Consider the following 9,583-nt stretch of genomic DNA (forward strand, 5'->3'; position numbering starts at 1 on the left):
GATGTGAAAATAAACGTTGGTGTGAATTTCAAAGTACTTCCTCCAATCTATCATAAAGTTCAAATTAGAAATATAGCTTACTTCAATAGATATACATAGTTAAGGTAAAAGATTTTATACAATTAACTAATTAAAAATAAGTTGTGATGTGAATTTTTAAGTACTTTCCCAATTCTTATTATGAACTATAAATTAATATGAATTGATCTTTGTTATAAAGTTTAATCTAAAATGTATTATGTGTTAATTACTTTTCATTCACATATCTTTTACTAAAGTTATTTTTAAAATGACATGGAAATAAAAGAGATAATTCATTAATGTTTGTTAATTTTGTTCACACTATTATAAAAAATTATATTTTACCACATGAAATGAATGAAGGTTTTTAAAAACCATCTTAAAATACAATACAATGACAATTTTATAGATAATAAAAGATATATAAAGACGGTTTTATAAAAATGTCTTAAAAATTGAATGTTTAAAGACGGTTTTTTTCAAAGTGTCTTTAAATATAGGAGTTCAAATATGGGTTTGTTAAAATCGTCTTTAAAATTAGCATCTTTTCCCATTCCTATCTCCTGCAGATATAAGGGATTCTCCACCATTGTTCCTGAACCTTCTCCTTGTGACCAACGAAACCCCCTTCGGGAAACTCAACTTCATGAGAGTTCGGATTCGACCAAGAACAGAGCCTCATTGGAGAGCAACAGAAGCTTCTCGAACTCTTCAATTACCGAGATGAACTCGACGGCAGCATCCTTGACCCAAACAGTTCTCAGGAACGAGAGCTGATGCAAAATGATGTCATCGTTGTCGTTGTAGTCCTCGACAGAGAGGGAAAATAGGGTTCCGGAGTGAGTTCCTTTAACTCTCGACTAGTTAATTAATTCAAACTCACTCTTCTATGATTTCCTTTAACTTTGTATAGTCAGAAAGAAAGAAATGGTTATTTCCTTCGATGGAATCGGCGTTGGATTTCATACGTTGGTTTAGGTTTCACGATTTCTGCATATTTGGAATCTTGAATTCCTATCTCGAATGCTAATTTTTCTTTTTCAAGTTTCGGTGTAGGTTGCGGTTGCAATATAGGATGGGGTTTCAGAGGCTTGTGCCTTATTTTCAAATCGTTTTAGACATTTTTATAGATTTTGCAATTTAATTTTAGTACACAATTTTGATAGGTAGTACTACCATATAAGAGGGGTAAGGGTTAGGGGTTACCAGATTTGTTTTCAGTGAGCTGAAAAGTTATGAAATTTTCATATGAGACAGGTCTACGATTCAGCAAAGGAGGACTTCGTGGCAAGATGGTGTTCTTGGCACAAACTATCATATTCCTGCAAAGTGGAATTGGACTTACCAGTTTCAGGTGAAAGATCAAATTGAAAGCTTTTTCTACTTCTCTTCCCTTCATCTTCAAAGATGAAGGGGTTTCATCATAAACAACAAACTTGTCATTCCGATTCCTTTTGATACTCTATATGGGGGACATTGTTGTTTTCATTGGAGTAGTCCATTTTATGTTTTGAATTATGGTATTGGTTTTTCTTCCAATGAGCCCTATGTTGCACGAGTATAGGGATTGGGTGGTATGTCCTAATATTGAAATTGTTTTTTATTCCTTTTGAAAGAAGATTTTGAATGGTGTTAATGTCTTATGCCCTATTTGGAAATTGGAAGCATGTGACAAGTTAGTGAACTTTTAAAATTAGTTTGAATAGTATGAAAGAATAACTACTGTGAATGTTGAGGCTGAGCTTGAATAGCTCTGGACTGGAGGAATTATTATTGGGTTTTGAAAACATGTTAAAGCAAGCAATTGGCAAAATCTGCAAAACCGATGTTTATGCTTGTGAAGGAAACAAAGTTTTGCCTTGGATTTATGTGCCTTTGAGCTTTTTCCACCATGGACAAGTAAAGTCTCCTATTCTTCCATTTAAATCGCAATTTCTATTTTTTATATATATATTTTACTATAGAATTTCTCATTTATCTGTTTACTAAATAGTATAATTTGGTTGCATATGGATTTAAGTGTCCAACTTTGGGTGCAACTTTATTCTTTTATGAACTTCCTTTTTTTCTTTGCTACCCTTCTTTGTTAGTGTTAGTGTATGGAAATTGGAATATATCATATAATAGAATGACAATGGAGATTTTTATTTTGTGAACATGGACGCTACTGTTGCTATACGCACTCTTGAAGCAACTTATAAGTCATCAGCCAATGTAGTTGCTATTGAAACTATGATTCTTAAACATACTCAAAAGGTATATTATAATTGCTGAAATAGGCACATTATAGAAGAGTTTAATTCATGTATTTATATTTCTTGGATTGACTGTCTTTTTCTTCCTTATTCACACATTTTATTTGTAAATGTATTTGGGCTCTATTCTCAATGTGTCTTTTATATGCAACTAGTTGCACTTAGGGGCTTTTTACTTGGGATGTATTTGTCTAAGAAGGTTGTTGGGGAGATTCGAGGGGTACACCTGTGGACCACGAGCCACCACATAAGGAAGCTTGACACCACACTCTAACCCAAAACCTTAAGGCTCAGGTTTATGGGTCTTCTCCTCACTTATATGGTGCTCAACCTTTCCACTTCTACCCGATGTGGGACTTCACCTCACACTTGTAACCCAACACATCTCCCCCTCAAGTGTGAGTCTCTTCCACATGGTAGTCTCCCCCTCGAGCGGAAGTCTTTATCATCCACGAGTATAGCCATGGCCACCTGCGGTAGTTGCCCTGCCCACTAGCCATTCTGGCCACCCCGCTACACCTGCGGGGCACGTTGTACCGCTAGCCATTCTGGCCACCTGCGGTACTTGTATACTCGTCTGAGCCGGTCATCAACTTGAACCATCGGCTCTGATACCAATTGTTGGGGAGATTCGAGGGGTACATCTGTGGACCACGAGCCACCACATAAGGAAGCTTGACACCACACTCTAACCCAAAACCTTAAGGCTCAGGTTTATGGGTCTTCTCCTCACTTATATGGTGCTCAACCTTTCCACTTCTACCCGATGTGGAACTTCACCTCACACTTGTAACCCAACAAAGGTAACTACTTGCTTATAACCTCCATTCCTGATATGTTGTATTTTGTTGGTTCCGACCTCATGGTTCTCCTTATTCAGTAAACCAACCAGACTTTATAAATGTGAAACTCTCTAGACATATGATATCATCTCAAGCTAATAACTAAACAATTTAACCAAAAAGACGTAATACTAGGGAAAATAGTTGAAATTGAGTTATGGTATTTAAAATTCTTTTCTTAAATATTGTTATTTATAGAATTTGGCTCATTCATGCATAGTTTTCTACCCTGGAATTCCACTATTCTAGCATAAAATATATATGACTTCTATGAGAAGTTCAGTGGCATGTTAAAGGTTCATCTAGTAGGACCTTGTTGGGAACAAACATGTTCTTTCACCCATATAATATATAACTAACTGAAGTCTTCATGTTAGTTTGGTTGATTAAGACTTAAGAGCACCTTATTTTAATAGTACGAAAATGCTAATGATCTTCTAACCACATTGTATATTCTGTAGATAGTGCACTACGATTGAAGCTCACACCTACATTTGTGTTTATGTTTTGGAATATTACCTTTATGCAGCTATAAACTAAAAACACGATTTTTCATTCCTTTTGAAGGTTATTGCCTACATCGGAGGTGTTCTCTTTCTTGTCTTTGCCTCAATAACATTATTTGAGATTGTGCAATAGTGGTTAAAAGAAATGCAATATAATCTCCATGCAAAGGGTTCAAGAACGTAATGACCTCTAGAGTTGTTTGATTCTGCATTCTATTTATGGCAGCTCTAGAAGATAAAAAAATGTACTATAAAATACTGCATCTATTTTAGGAATAGATTATTATATGCAATCCTCATCAAGTATGTGAAACATGATTTAATTGTTGATAATTATTTCACGTATTATACTAGTATTTGTAAATGCATTTTAATTGCGTGCATTTCCAGGAAACAAAAATATAGCTTATTACTTATTAGGAAACAAAAATATAGCTTATCAATTATCAGGAAACAAAAATATAGCTTGTTGTGTGCATTTTTATTTATTTATTCAATTAAAAATGTTTTTCTAACATTTTACCTTAGTGTATTTGAAGTAATATTATAATCGGAACAAGAAATTAGACATTTATTTTTATTTTTTAAAAAAAAATATTTTAAGACGGTTCTTTAAAAAAACCGTCTTAGAAAGTAGACTATCTAAAATGATTTCTCAGAAAATCGTCTTAGAATCCTCTAATTTTTTTTAATTTTTCTTTTACAAAATAAGACATTCTAAGATGGTTTTTCAGAAAGTGGACTATTTAAGTCTGCTTTCTAAGATGATTTTTGAGAAAACCGTCTTAGAATCTTCAAATTTTTTTAAAAAGAAGACATTTTAAGATAGTTTTTCAAAAAAAACCGTCTTAGAAAGATTCACTTTTTAAGGTGGTTTTTTCCAAAAACCGTCTTAAACATTGGACATTCTAAGTCATGGAAAATTTTTTACTTTCTAAGATGGCGACTACGAAGACAGTTAAAAAATGTCATAAAATGCTCCTTATAATCGTCATGGAAAGCGATTTTGTTAGTAGCGTAATAATGATAGTTTTGGAAGAAAAAATAATAATTTAAGACATTTAATATTCTCAACTACATTAATTCTAGTGAATTAGTTAAACGAACCTTATAATAAACATTGGAGGGAGTAGTTATTATCAAAACAAACAAATTTATCATATATAACATTATGATTGGAGGACAGAGTAATCAAATCTTCATATTGTACTTGAAAAGAGAGTTTTGTCAGACAATCGTCATATCCAACTCGAATAATATTGTCTCCAGTAAAGGATATTTAGTCTATAAAATAAATAAATAAATTCATTTTGTCAATACATACTACCTCCTTCCCATTTATTTTTATGTTTAAGGTTATTGCATATGGAGTAAGAAATATATAGTGAAACTAAAAATTATTATATTTGGACCAAAATATCCTTATTTAATACATTGATCTTTGTGTGAATGTATGTATACATGATTTTGATGATGTCAAAGATAAGCGCTTCTCAAGTTTGATCCAAGTCAAGAATTCAAAAATTCAGAAAATAACTCCCAAGAGTCACAACTCTTTAGAAAATAACTCCTAAGAGTCACATCTGTTCAAGAGATTTTTAAATGGTCATCAAAGGCCTATAAATAGGTGACTTGGGACACAAAATGTATGAGAGAGATATTCCAAGAGAACTTCATTGCCAAATGCTCTCTCAAAAGAAACTCTTGGGCAAACACTTGCAAATCCATTAAGAGTTTCTCCATGGACTTCAATTGTAATATCCTTCTCTTCAAGAGAGAATTCTTCTTTCTTTCTTCTCATTCAAAGAGATTGATTAAGAGACTGAGGGTCTCTTAAGGTTTAAGGATTCCTGAATACAAGGGATGGGTTGTCCTTGTGTGGTTCAGACTTTGTAAATCTCAAGTGGGTTGCTTGAGTACTGGACGTAGGCACGAACTTTGCCGAACCAGTATAAAACTGTGTTTGCATTCTCTCTTCCCTTATCTCATTTATTTTGTTGTAATCAATTTTGTCTTTTATGTTTAAAGAACATTATTAAATTGATCGTTGTTTCTTCTGCATTCTAAGCCTATCCCTCTTAAGTTATTGAGGCCGCTGGTCCAACAAGTGGTATCAGAAAAGGATTCTTGTATAAAGTTCAAAAACTTCAAGAATAGATATGGCCTCATCCAACTTTCCATTTCCTAAGCAAACTCTATCAATAGGCTCTTATGTTCAATGGTGAGGGTTATCATTATTGGAAAACCCAAATGCAGATCTTTAAAGAAGTCATAGATTTAAAGATATGGGAAGCCATTAAATTTGATTCCTTTATTCCTACAATGGTAGAAAGAAATGTAAATACAACTACATAAAAAAACTAGAGAAGAAAGAAGATGATGATGAAAGAAGAAAGAAGAAGATTCCTCTTTAGCCCCAAAATGCTGAATGCGATCAATTTGGGCACATGAAATTCAATTGTCCTGTCTTCAAAAGAAGAATGAAAAATCTGATAAGAGGAATTTCAAAGAGAAGAAAGAAAAGAAAGGATATATCACTTGGGAATATAATGTCATAAATTCTTCAAGTGATTTAGAGAATAAAATCATAAGTCTGGGTATCATGATGAAAGACTATGAAAATGGAGAAGAGCAAAGTCGATACATTGATAGCAATTTCTCCAAACACATGGCATGCATCAAAGTTTATATATATTTCTCCCCAAGATAAGTGGATATGTGATTTATGAAGACAACAAACAAAAGCCACATTTCTCTCCAAGAAAAGTGAATCTCAAGAAAAGTGAATATGTGATTTATGGAGACAACAAAGGCCACTTGATCAACAAGTCCAACAAGTGATATCAAATGATACCATCAGGTCACTTGTCTTTGATTGATTACTTTTGATGTATGTTTTCTACTTGAGTTTAGACTATTCTTGATGATTGTGATTGAATTTGATCGATTGTGTTTGATGATTGATTGATTGTATTTTTTTATTGATGTGTTTGTCTTTGCTTGATTGATATTCAATGTTTGTTAGTTTGATTGATTGATTATATTTTATATTTGATTAATTATGTTTGATGATTGTTCTTGATTGAGTTTTGATTGTCTTTGATGGTTGTTCCTGATTGAGTTTTTGATTGTCTTTAAAGAATCTATTAAACTTTTCAAATTAGTTTCATATTTTAAGAAAACTTTCAAATTTAGAAAATGAAATTTTGAAATTAAAATTTGAAATTTGAAATTAAAATTTGGAAGTTGGAAGTTGGAAGTTGAAAGTTGGAAGTTGGAAATGGAAGTTATTGGAAGTTGAAAGTTGAAAATGGAAGTTGGAAGTTGGAAGTTGGAAGGAGAAGTTACTGGAAGTTGAAGTTGGAAGTTGGAATTTAAAATTTAAAATTTGGAATTTGAAATTTGAATATTTTTTTGAATAGAAACTATTGTGCATAGTTAGTTGATTGTTAATTTGATTTGAAATGTTTAATGATTGATTGTATTTGATTGTGTTTGATTGATGTGCTATTGTACTTGTTTTTGCTTGATTAATATTGAATGATTGTTTTAATGCCTTTTGGTATCACTTGATTCTCATATTTTACAACAAGTGATAACATTTTTCTCTTCTCTATTCATAATTCGTTTTTTATGTTGGCAAAGGGGGAGAGATAGATAAAAGATATATGAAATATTTATGAGACAACTTCTTATATATGAAATCTTCAACTGTCTCATATAAGCAATCATTGCAAAACAAAGGGGGAGTAAAACTATATACAAATGGATATTTTTGTTGTTGTTATTGCTCCTAACCTACAGGTGGTTGTCATCATCAAAAATGGGGAGAATGTAAATCATCAAGATTTTAATGATGTAAAAAAGATCAAGCTTTGGATAATGAGCGTCATCATAAAAAAGGGGGAGAATGTGGATCATGCATTGTTTTGATGATGTCGAAAAGAAATCACTTGATTGTCATCATCAAAAAGGGGGAGAATGTGAATGTATGTATACATGATTTTGATGATGCCAAAGATAAGCTCTTCTCAAGTTTGATCCAAGTCAAGAATTCAAAAATTCAGAAAATAACTCTCAAGAGTCACAACTCTTCAGAAAATAACTCCTGAGAGTCACATCTGTTCAAGAGATTTTTGAATGATCATCAAAGGCCTATAAATAGGTGACTTAGGACACAAAATGTATGAGAGAGATATTCCAAGAGAACTCCATTGTCAAATGCTCTCTCAAAAGAAACTCTTGGGCAAACACTTGCAAATCCATTAAGAGTTTTTCAATGGACTTCAATTGAAATATCTTTCTCTTCAAGAGAGAATTCTTCTTTCTTTCTTCTCATTCAAAGAGATTGATTAAGGGACTGAGAGTCTCTTAAGTTGTAAGGATTCTTGAATACAAGGGATGGGTTGTCCCTGTGTGGTTCAGACTTTGTAAACGGATTTTTACAAAGGGAGTGGAAAATCTCAAGTGGGTTGCTTGAGTATTGGACATAGGCACGGACTTTGTGGAACCAATATAAAATTGTGTTTGCATTCTCTCTTCCCTTATCTCATTTATTTTGTTGCAATCAATTTTGTCCTGTATGTTTAAAGAACATTATTAAATTGATTGCTGCTTCTTCTGCATTCTAAGTCTATCTCTCTTAAGTTATTGAGGCCCCTGGTCCAACACTTTGATACTTGCACCACTAATAGTAGGTATTAAATAAGGGTATATTTGAGAAAAAAATATTAATTAGACTTTAAAATTTTAAAACATCAATTATTTTGGAAAAAAATAAAAATCTAAACCATAAAAAAATATGAAAAGGAGATAGTATGTTTTTTTTAACTTTAAAATAAATATCTATTGTTGATGGAGTGCAAAGATATGTTGATTTAAATTGAATCGTCATCCAATCAAGTTATGTTAATTTTGTTTTGAATCATTTAAATGAATTTTTTTATACAAATCACAAGTATCTTTTATAGAAGACTAATTGGAACCTTGAGATCATTGGTTAAATTTAAACTCATATGTCAATTTATTCACCTATTCGATAGCATGTAAATGAATATAAATTTTATTTAACCTTTATTTTTATCATAAAAGTGTTTATGAAGGATTAATTTAAAAAATATTAACCAACAAGAGTTGGTACAAGTGAAAACAACTTGTGTATTTTAATAAGTTGACTAGAATTTGAATCATAATCTTAGTTATAAAATAAACCATGTTGAAAAAAATATATTATCTTGTGTGTGCTTATGATTTTTTTACTAAAGAAAAAATCACTTGTATTAATACCTTTGTGAGTAAAAAAATAAAAAAATGCTGAAATCCTGATAAAAACACAAATGATTTTAAAAAGCTAAATTTAAATATCACATTTTTATGAATTAATTAATTTAATTCATTAAAAAGGATGGGCGCATAAAGCAATTTTTCTTTCACAAATGAAATATGACCTTCAAAAACTTCAATTCAACTTTGACTCCTTTCCTTCCAATTTTAACCATAGTCAATACTCAATAGTCAGACCATGTTGCTTAGTTGTCCTGTCTGCACCTATGCTCTCAATGCTCAGATCCAAATCTCAGTTAATAATTTAATTATTTCAAGAATTGAAAATCCCATTTAATTATTTATTTTCTTTTAACTCAAGGAAAATTTCTAAAAGATCCCTTAAATTATTTATTCCCTATATATATATATTTATGTTCTCCTAATTCACATACTATTAGCTTTGGGAAAGGTATGAACTTAGGTTTTTAATTGATAGTGGTCTAATCATCAACTTCCAGATGTTCCCTAATCGATTGCAAGACAGTGATTCCATTGTCCGCATGCTGCGCGTGGCGCACACTTCCCGTCGAAAATAATTCATGTGCCATAATTTAGCAGCGAATGCGATCACGCTCGTAGTCAGCTGGTGTCCCCAAACGATCCCATCAAGTGATAGTAATATAGTATACAATCT

General features: G+C 31.9%; 1 long non-coding RNA gene across 1 annotated transcript; it reads left to right on the forward strand.

Moving 5' to 3' along the window:
• Positions 1 to 533: 533 nt before the first annotated feature.
• LOC106798388 (uncharacterized) lies at positions 534 to 3,969 on the forward strand. The gene is made up of 3 exons (XR_003266743.2): positions 534 to 860; positions 1,279 to 2,475; positions 3,080 to 3,969. It is a non-coding gene; the product is annotated as an uncharacterized lncRNA (long non-coding RNA).
• The last annotated feature ends 5,614 nt before the right edge of the window (positions 3,970 to 9,583 follow it).

The sequence above is a fragment of the Glycine max genome, chromosome 1 (assembly GCF_000004515.6).
Source record: "Glycine max cultivar Williams 82 chromosome 1, Glycine_max_v4.0, whole genome shotgun sequence".
NCBI classification, from domain to species: domain Eukaryota; kingdom Viridiplantae; phylum Streptophyta; class Magnoliopsida; order Fabales; family Fabaceae; genus Glycine; species Glycine max.